This window comes from Mchenga conophoros, linkage group LG19, assembly GCF_057382185.1.
Source record: "Mchenga conophoros isolate Kocher_MC1m ecotype Shallow Benthic linkage group LG19, M_conophoros_male_GT1.1, whole genome shotgun sequence".
NCBI lineage: Eukaryota > Metazoa > Chordata > Actinopteri > Cichliformes > Cichlidae > Mchenga > Mchenga conophoros.
Genome location: NC_140544.1, coordinates 12,074,417 through 12,084,274, shown reverse-complemented (window position 1 = coordinate 12,084,274; position 9,858 = coordinate 12,074,417). Strand labels below are relative to the sequence as shown.

The 9,858-nt window shown below is 44.2% G+C and overlaps 1 long non-coding RNA gene across 1 annotated transcript; it reads right to left on the bottom strand.

Moving 5' to 3' along the window:
• Positions 1 to 1,473: 1,473 nt before the first annotated feature.
• On the bottom strand, positions 1,474 to 2,867 carry LOC146551822 (uncharacterized). Its single transcript, XR_014890029.1, has 3 exons — positions 2,690 to 2,867; positions 2,268 to 2,324; positions 1,474 to 1,616 (listed from the first exon to the last, which is right to left on the bottom strand). It is a non-coding gene; the product is annotated as an uncharacterized LOC146551822 (long non-coding RNA).
• Between the last annotated feature and the right edge of the window lie 6,991 nt (positions 2,868 to 9,858).

Here is a 9,858-nt window from a genome sequence, read left to right as displayed (position 1 = left end):
TCCACTCTGCCACAGAGCTTGTCTTTTCCCCCCTTAGTATTAGTGTGCAGTTTATGCCGATGTAATGTACCTCAGATTTGTAAATATAAGCAAAGGGCCCCACTTGTGCGGAGGCAAAAAGCACTTTTTAATGGAGCTGGGAACTACATTTGTTTCTCAGCTGAGTGGATGTGCAGTTAGTGACAAATACAATTTAATCGGGGAATTCTCAGTTATAGTCACATTTCCAAAGAAATTTGAAATACAATTCAAAGAAATATTGTCTCATTCCAAAACACGTAGCATGCATGGACGTATGTCTGAAATGAACAGCAGAGATAGCACTGTTGATACAAACATGTCAGTGTGATTTTATTGCAGAAGACAGATATTGGCACGAAACAGCAAAATTGCACAGTGTGTGTTCAATTATAGGCAATTATGAAACGATTTGGAAAGCATTTGATTAAAACATGAACAGGTAGTTTCTCCCATCACGAGACATGCGAGATAAATGTTTGTGCCGAACACGACGTAGCGACTGTTTTTATTCCTTAATCTCTTAAAAATACATTTGGAGAATGATTCCCATGGAAAACAAGGAGAAAACAGTTTTAGCATGTTTGTCTAATGTTACGAAAGGAACAAATATGAACATTTGCATGTAATAAAAAAGAAAAAAAAAAGCGCTACACAAAGGAGGCTTAGCCGTTTCTGCTGTTTGACATTCTCTCCAGTTTGTTTGGTTTTTCTCGACAGCATCTCATCTCCAAATGAGTGACACCGGGGTCATCCTAATCTGCTTTTCTAGCAGATCAGAGATGAGTTGGACAAAAGCTCACTTCGCCATTCATTCTAGTATAGAAGTCCAATATGTCTCCAAAATATTTGCCCAAACCCTTTACTTAATCATGAGATGAGAGGTTATTCAGCACCCCAGTCTGATGCTCCATCCTCCACTTCTCTCGTGTGTGTGCGTGTTCGTAAGATTTATGTAAGAAAGAGAAAAAAACACTTCTACTGAAAGCTCACGGCAGAAACTTACAAAAATGAAATAATCAGGTTGGAGTTGTTAACCAATGTGATTATGTGGAGGGAATAATATTTGATCTGCTCGTATTGCAGTTTGAGGTCCATTCACGTGCAGTAATGACATTTAATATATGTGTGTGGGAATACATACTGTTGCATTATCTCTCTATCTCCCTCTCTGTCCTCACAGCTGTCGCCCGAATAACCCCCACCCCACTCGCCCTCACTTGCATCAGGGTGTGGGTGCAGTGGGGGCCTTGGCCCTGATGAGGCCGAGAAGGGAGCCACTGCTGCGCTAAGCCTCTGGCTCCCTGCTCCCTCCCCACCTCCTCACATCATGAATAATGCATCAGAGAAATACATTTATCTTTTAATAGCCCCGGCCCCCTGGCTGAGACCGTTCAGTCTGGCCCAAACCGCCACAGCACAGGGCTCCCCCCTCCCATGCCACAGCACCCCACCCATGATTGTCTCTGCTCCTTTTGAAGTTGGGCACTTCTTAGTGTCCTAGAGATGGGTAATCAGGCTTGATTTTGGAAGGGTCAGGCCATCTTTTGAAGGGGCGGTCATCTTCAAGTTCAACCGAGGAGGGCCGCGCTCATGCTCTGTGTAAGAATTACTGTAATTTTATTACACACATACACGGCCCAGTGCAGAATTAGATGGAAAGAAAAACAGATGGAGAACAAGGTGGTTGTGACACAAATATTTTACAAGGATTGTGTAAGAAGGCACTCGAGCACTCGCTAACTGTAAGGTAAATATAAAGTGTTTGGCTTTTTTTTCTTTAAAGTTGCTGCAGGAGAGCAGACACTGACGTAACCGTCCTGAAAGAACATTTGTTTACATGTTTCTAGCATTTTTTATAGTGCACCGAATCCTAAAACCCATGACTCGAAGAAGGACAGATTTATTTTGTGACACAATTTTGTATTTTTTCCCCTTTATTTTATTTTGTTTTAAAAAATTAAAAGCAATTGAACCAAAAGAAAACTTGCACCCATTAGCCTCAGATTAACCTAACAGGCAGAAATCTCCTGTCTATGAAATAAAGACAGCATCCACATGTGTCGTCACACTATTTTAAATAAGATTTCAAATCAGTCAAGGCCCTGGCGCTGGTGCACCGTAATGCGGGAATAGTGCCGTCTTTCTTGTTTAATCAGGATCAGGAGGATTTCGATCCAGCCTCCTTGCCTGCATTGGTAATACATGTGTACGTGTGGACTCTGGGGAAGGAAAGTGTAGCTGGTTACCTTAACCCTCTGTTTGTCTGTGATGATTTAAGGCTCAAACGGCTCTCACTGTGACACCTGCGGGAACAGATACCCGAGAGGGTTTAATTTCACACTCTATTTGTTACAATGAGAACATAGCTTATAAAAGAATTTTTCACAGTATAATCAGTTAGTTTTGGTTTATAGTGCATTGTGTAAGTGTATTAGGACTGTGTACCCACCGGCGTGGCTTTTACCCAGAATATGAATGGACTTTTATTTTATTTTTTTTATTTAAATGTCTCCATAACTGACACTTTCATTTTAAAAAAGAAAAAAATATGAAGGAGCCTTTAGTGAAGTTCAAAGCAGAATTTGCAGTTATTTCAAAAAAGATTTGTAACATTTCCCAGAAATTTTTTTATTAAAATATAATAAAATTTTACACATGCCATACTCACATTCAATGAAACAGCATGTCAGCAACACCCTGATACATTTCAGTGATTCGGATCTTTCATATCACTAACTTGTGGTCAGATTATCACATAACTGAAAAATACAAAGAACAAAACGCACTCGAGAAACACTGAAGCTGACATCACTTTTTCAGCCAACAATAACAAGTTCAAGCACACACTTCTTCCCAACATGCCCCCTCCCCGCCCTCTCCCAACACACACACACACACACACACACACACACACAGAGCAAAAACTAAATCTCTTTTCTCCATACCCCACACACACGCACACATCACCGAACCCCTCTTACCCACCACTCCCCTGCACCCAAAGCCTTCAAGCAGCCCTGGGCTTGTGTAGTCATGCGTCAGTTGCCCGGCACTGGGGATGAGGCCTCGCTAGCCGTGGCTGTAGCTGGGTCCTAGCCAGCAACTCCTCAGCTCCCTGCTCTGCTCTATGGAAGGCAGAGAAGCTGAAAGCACCATTTATCATCACTTGTGTGGGCAGCATCACCACGGCAACGCTCAGGCTGGCAAATGCCACTGCTGTGAATACTAATGAGGCTCTTGGCAGGCCTGTGTTGGCGTAAATGGGGCCAGGGTTGTACTCTGTGTGAGTGTGTGTTTGTGTGTGCATGCGTGTGAGCGAGTGCTGGGCTCTAAGAGGGCTACAGTAGAGGTAAACAGTCCAAAGGAAATCAATTAAGTGTTTCCACAGTGTTTGGCAAGAGCTCTAATCTTCAGCACCACATTTTAAAATAAGGGCGAAATCTGCCTTTAATACCTCCTCTGCCTTCTGCATGACAATAAACAAGCAGGCGACAATAAACAGCCGAGCACAGCCGAGCTTGACTAAGTCCTCCGGTCTCTACTTTGAGAAAACACAAGTGAAGTCATTATTCCCGAGTTCTTTCTTCCCCGTGCAGTATGTCTTTTCTTAAAGCTGAACATTAAAAACAGTAATTATTCCCTCACCGTTTCATATTCTACACTATTTATTAGTGAAACAATCGCCACTGACTTAAAGTTGGAAAGCCAGTGTAATGAAGTATCAGCAGTGCATTGACATGAACTGGAGCATACCTGCCTGTCTGCTACTGACACTGGCTTTTAGTTCGAGCTGGGCCTCCACCTGTCAGAGAAGCGCCCTCTCTCCGCTTCACTCTGACTCTCATGTTAGAGTGACGCTGGGAATAAATTGGACTGGAGCATGCCTGCTTGGCTCTTTATTGATTCAGGCACTTTGATTGAGCGGGGATCTAATCAATTCTTCAGTGGTAGTGAGACGCCAGAGTAAAATTATTCTTAGGCAAACCCTTCAAACGACTTGTCATTAATTTGCCTCTTTACTGGCACTTGTTTGCTGGGAACGAGATGCGTTTTGGGCTTTCTCCGTCTATTAGCGGGGTTGCGCTCCTGGGATTTTCATGGGCTGCTAAGCTTGGGGCGGGAGGGAAAGAGAGAATGTGTGTGTGTTTGTGTTTTGTGCACAAATCTGTTTACGCATATGTGAACTAGAGGTGATTGGGCACACTATGCTTGCTCATCCTTACAGAGTGACTTATTAGTGCTAATTGGGAAGGACAGTTCAAACAAGCACAGAGGAGTGGTTGTCACACAAGCGTGACAAGAGTGTAGAGAGGCAGGCAGTGCTGGGTGCTCTTCTCAGCTTCAGCCCTCCCTTTTCCCAAAGCCAGCCCCCCCTGCCACCGCCCCCAATGCCCCCAGTCATCCCTGGCCCCCGGCCTGGCCACGAAGAGTGGACACAGAGTGGGCTCTTTGTCCGCACACAGCCATTAGCAGTCAGCGGACTTCAGAAATGTGAGCAGGACAAGGCAGTGGACAGAGGCGCAGACAGAAACACGGCTGTCTGAGACACTTAGGAAGTCAACAGCTGACGGAAGGGCCACACAAAGGAGGAGCTGCTGAAGCATGGGGAGCGTGATCAGCATAGAATATAGACCTCCCTCCCTTCACCCGTGGACTTTGTGCCAAGCAAGTGCACACACACTACATGCAACCACATTACGCGCATAAACATGTCTGATCTGCTTGTGAGGAAGGCACACACACACACACGCAGACAGAACTGCGCACAGACGTGACTGTGATACATCAGCGCCTCCATTAGCTGGTGCAGAAGATGCGCTGACATCACATGATAAGAAAGGCATTCTCTTTGCCCTGAACCCTCTAGCTAATGATGAATCAACTGGTGGTGCATCGACATTAAGACCTCTTCCTGGAAAATGCTCCATACTGTTATTTAGCGCTTTTTTTTTTTTTGCTGAAAGATGCTAATTCCAATGATTATTTAGTACCATAATAGCTGCAATTATATTCTGCACAAACTGATATAAGGTATAAGCACCAATTAGTAACTGGTCATTATCTTAAGCATTTGGTTCAGGGAGAGTGAAGTAATAGGCAACCATTCAGTAACCCTTGCTCAGAAAAATGGCTGCATAGTGCCTCAGTAATTAGTGGAGCTTGTTTTGCCTTCAGTCTTGAAAGTGGGTTGTATTTCCAGTAACCTGCATTACTGCTTATTGCTCGCAGTCATATTTTGCGATTATAGAGACAGGCATGCTATTAATGGGTAGCATGAGGACAGTGCCACATTTAATTATTCTCTCTTTGGTCTTGGCAAGAGGGCACTTTCAATAAAAAAAACAACATTTTTCTAGCTTTTTTAAATTTTACTTTTTCAAAAATGAACACATGTGCAATGAAACCAACCAAACATTTTTTTTAAACCATCAACACACAAAAGTGTCAAATAAGCCAAATTGTTATGCAAACGTGGTGGTGCCCAGAGGAAAAAAGGGGGATTTCATGACAAATAATAATGGAAAATTCAGCACTATGTGAAAAAAAGCACTGTATGTAATGGTGATGGCCTGAGCTCTGTGCAGTGTGTGTGTATGCTCTCTCAAAGCTATGGCAGCGAGGATCACAAGAGCAGTATCAAAGCACTTGGTCACCATGCGAAATGTCTTCTCGCAGCAGGAGGTTGTGGGATTGTTGTCGGCATTCCAACTCTCTTTGAATGTCAGCCTCACTAACAGGGCAGTTGGCCTACATGGCACTGCTGACAACATAGCTACACTTTCAACTTTTATTCTTTAATTTTTTCCCCCATTTTTCTTTTTTGTTGTTGCTGTGCCTGGCACAGCGCCTCTCAGTGGCAAAGAAGATGACAGATGCGAGAAATGCTCTGACGCACTTTTACTTCATCCCCACGTGTATGCGAACATGTGTTAAGGTGAGTGTCGGGTCAGCGTGCATTATTTAAAGCGGCGTATGCCATGAAACTTTTTGTTCACGGTGACACGCACAGGACTTGTGGAACATGGAGCCCAACATGCTGCTGAGCATCGGGGACAGCTGAGCACAGCAGCTTTGGACATAAATCTAGGCCACCCCAACAAACTGCTCCGCTTAATAGATGTTTAACTAAACCCCCTCATTTGAAACAGTTTGACCCCAGTTCGCTAAAACACAATGCGAGAACTCCCCGAGGATTAGGCCCTGACCTCACCGGGAATGGAGGGAATGGCCCACACTGGTTATAAAGGAGGCTGCCATTGTCCTGTCCAGGCATGGGGGAGGACAGTGTGAGGGAGATACATGCCAGTGGGTGGAGATAGCCTTGTTGTAACGACATCTTGATGGAGCATCTTTCCCACCCACCAGAGCAGCACCAGCTCTGTATGTATTTTAATGAGGCTTTGTGTCTGCCCACATATAGCCCCTCTACTGACAGGGAACGTGTTAGCAACATGCTCACCCTTTGTCACGACACCCAATCATATAATCGACTGGCTGGCTAGATTTATTCTCTTGACACTGTGTGTGTGTCCATATGTGCAGGGAGGTAAATAGTACGTGACCTTTTGCAGACAGTGCACGGCATAGTTGGCATGGGCTGTAAAGCTGCTGGGGCGAACTACAAAACCCATGGAGCTTTTGTGAGCTCCCTGTATGTGTGCGCGCAGGCATGGCGGAGCTTAAATAAAAAACTTCAAACTTTAACAAATCCACAGTTTACAAGGGTCACCGCGATGACAAAAGTACTTTGCAAAATGCTTGTCGTGAAGATGAATTTGCCTTTCGTATTGCAGGATCAAAATAATAATTTTTACTTTTGAAGCACTGTCTTTTCATACCAAAGTGCCTCTATTGAGGAAACGGTGAATGTGGGGTAATTTTATTTTCTTAAGCGGGGATATGGCAGGGCTGGGGAATCCAATTGTGTGCCAGGATGCAATTCACATTTTATTTTCTTAGTTACTGACCTTGATCGAGGGAACTGCAGGGTCAGAGCCTCTCCAGTCTCTATTGTGGGCTCAAATAGAATGTTAATGAATTGGCGCACTGAATATTAAAACGCAGACCCGCTTTCAGCACCCAGTCAGACTGCTGCGGCATGTTGAGTGCTTTGGCGGCTAGACATGCAGTCTGCCTTGCTTTGCTCAGAGTCTGCTGCTGACTGGAGAAAAGGTGGGTGGGAATACCGAGGCTGATTCTTTTCTTTCCCCCCCAGCCCGGTCTCACCGATCGGCAGAGGGAGGGAGAAGGTATGCGTGTGTGATTTGTTGGTATGGATAGCCCACAACTGGGTGCTCTGTGGCCCTTAAGATTTTTCTTGCAGAGGACAATGGCTGATTTAGGGTGCACCCTGGTCCTTCTCACCAGCCCCGGAAGTGCTTCATTTTGTTCACGGGACAGCTGCACAGCTCTGTTCATCTTCCCTCGCCTTCTGATTGGCCTGGCATGCTTGACAAGGGCACGAGTCCTGATTGTTTCACAGAGAACCTGGCATGCTCTCATTTGGGAGGATTGTTTATTGGGGGGGAAAGGCAGCACAAAATCAACAAAGAGAGCCAGGAGCCAACAGTGGCTCTGAGAACATCCAGGGACAGTCTTCAAAGGAAACGAGCATCTATACAGCAGCTCCAAGCCACCGTGAAATATTACAAATGGCGACAGAATACTCATCTCTCTAGTGCCACCTTTCCAGTCAAGTATTAACCCCCGCTAAGCAGGAAGGAGCCACATGACATCAGCGGCCAACGAAGCACAGATCACAAGCAGAAGAGTATAAATATTAATTATTACATAAGCAGCCACCATGTTGGAGCTTTGCAGTTTGCTGTCCATGTTGATTTTTATGGTTCATCAGTTGAGGACATTTATCAATATATCCATCCCAAAATGTTCCGCGCGATGACGACGGGGTAATTTAAAATCAAAGGCACACCAAACGGACTCACTGACACGTGCTGAGATTTGAATAAATCTAATTATTCGTTTGCGGCTGCAGTTACAACTGCGTTTATTTACTCAGCCTATTAAAACGAAGCAGCATATTTAATGTCACCTAACTGAAAAGTTGAGCTGAGTTTTGGTATCTAAATGGAAAAAAAGAGGTTATCCTTTTTGAGTTCAGCTGAATAGAACAGATCCCAGAATTCATTTAGCCATGCCTATTTCTCTTTCACGGCCCTGCGCTGAGTCCCTCTATACAAGGATGAGTGAGTTGTGGCCTCGCGCTAGCCTCCATCTCCCTGAAAGAGAAAAGGGAGAAAAGGCAGCAAGTAAACAAAAACGCATCTTGGAGTTGCTTTTCCTTGCCTCTCCATCCTACTCATTTTGAAGCAGCTGTGCAAAGAATGTCAAAAATTCAGAGTGTCCTCTTTTTATATACCTTTCTGTCAAGTATTTCTTTTTTCCCTCAGGTTCAGATGGAAACCAATGTCTGATGACACATCTGAGGTACTCTAAAACGACCCGGAGAGAAAGGGAGAGCAAGAGAAGTTGAAGAAAACCCCTCGGGTGTGTATTCGAGCTCGTCTGCGGGTTTCAGTCGGTGCACGTGCCCAGCCGGGCGTGAGTGTGTGCGTGCGTGCGCGCCACGCGCCATCTGAAGATGGTGCAGATGTCCACGCTGTGGCTCTGCTCTCGCACACTGTTCAACATGCCTCAAAAAGAAGGGATTTTCCCTCTTTGTTTCAAATTTCACAGGCTGTCCAAATGGGCACAGGCGTGTTTCCAAAATAAATAAATAAGTGGATGTATCAGTGGCCAACATCTGCAGATTATGATTAGCATTTGGAAATTGCGTCCTTGAATGAGATTTGGATGTCGACTGTCAGTCTTCCTTTATGAGTGCGACTCCTATTCTGGGGAACTAGAGGGTACCGCTTTGTCCTTAAATTGGCTACAATTTGGAGGGAGAAAGAAATCCTCTTCTCTCTCTTCCCCTCTGCCCGTTATGATGTGCCGTCTGAACAAGAAAGAGACACTATTAATTGTGTTGAATATGAATAGCTGTATTTGGTTAAACAGTTTCAAAGGAAATTGGCCCAAAGGAACTTCTTTTCCTCTTCTTCCCCCTACTGTCTGTCCCTGCTTTTTCTTCTCTCTTTATCAAGATTTTTTCTTCCCTCTCTAATTTTACACTGAGCGAGCTGGCTGCTTTAGTGCGGCTGCATTATCTTATGTATTCAGCTTTCAGCTCCTCTCCCTCTCCCGATGAGGCGAGGCTTAATTGGGCTCTGGCTTTAAAGTCTGTAGAGCTCTCCACTTGCTCATAGAAACACATTCAGGGGCTGCTCATTCACTTCGAGTATGTGTTAGATGTACAAATATTATTTACTTTTATACTCCAAATCAAAAGGCGCACACTTCCTGCCTCTCTACACACAGTCCGTGCAGGAGAATTCACAGTTCAATTCACTTCAGGGTATTTTCCCCCTTCTTGGTGAGCCGCGCTACTAGAATGTGCTGCTGCTTCACAACAAAAGTATTATTTAAAAGGACTGTTTCATTACAGTGTAATGGCATTGTTGATAAGAACAGCGCTTTTAAAAGACAATAATTATTACACTGCCTTGCGGTGCTTGGCAAAGAAAATGGAGAAGCTTCCGCATTTTCAATAACCGGAAAAAAACCATTAACCAGAAAAAAAATGTAACAAAAAAGAAACTGTACCTGCCGACATCTGTTTACTGCAACAGATGCAAAAATGTGCTTTTTACTGCCACCCAAAATTTCCTTTCAAATCTGAATAAATTCCTAAAACAATCCAAAAATATTAATTGAGAAATCCAGTGAGCAACAGACTAAATTATTCCTAAATGACTATACAGTAAAAAAAACAAA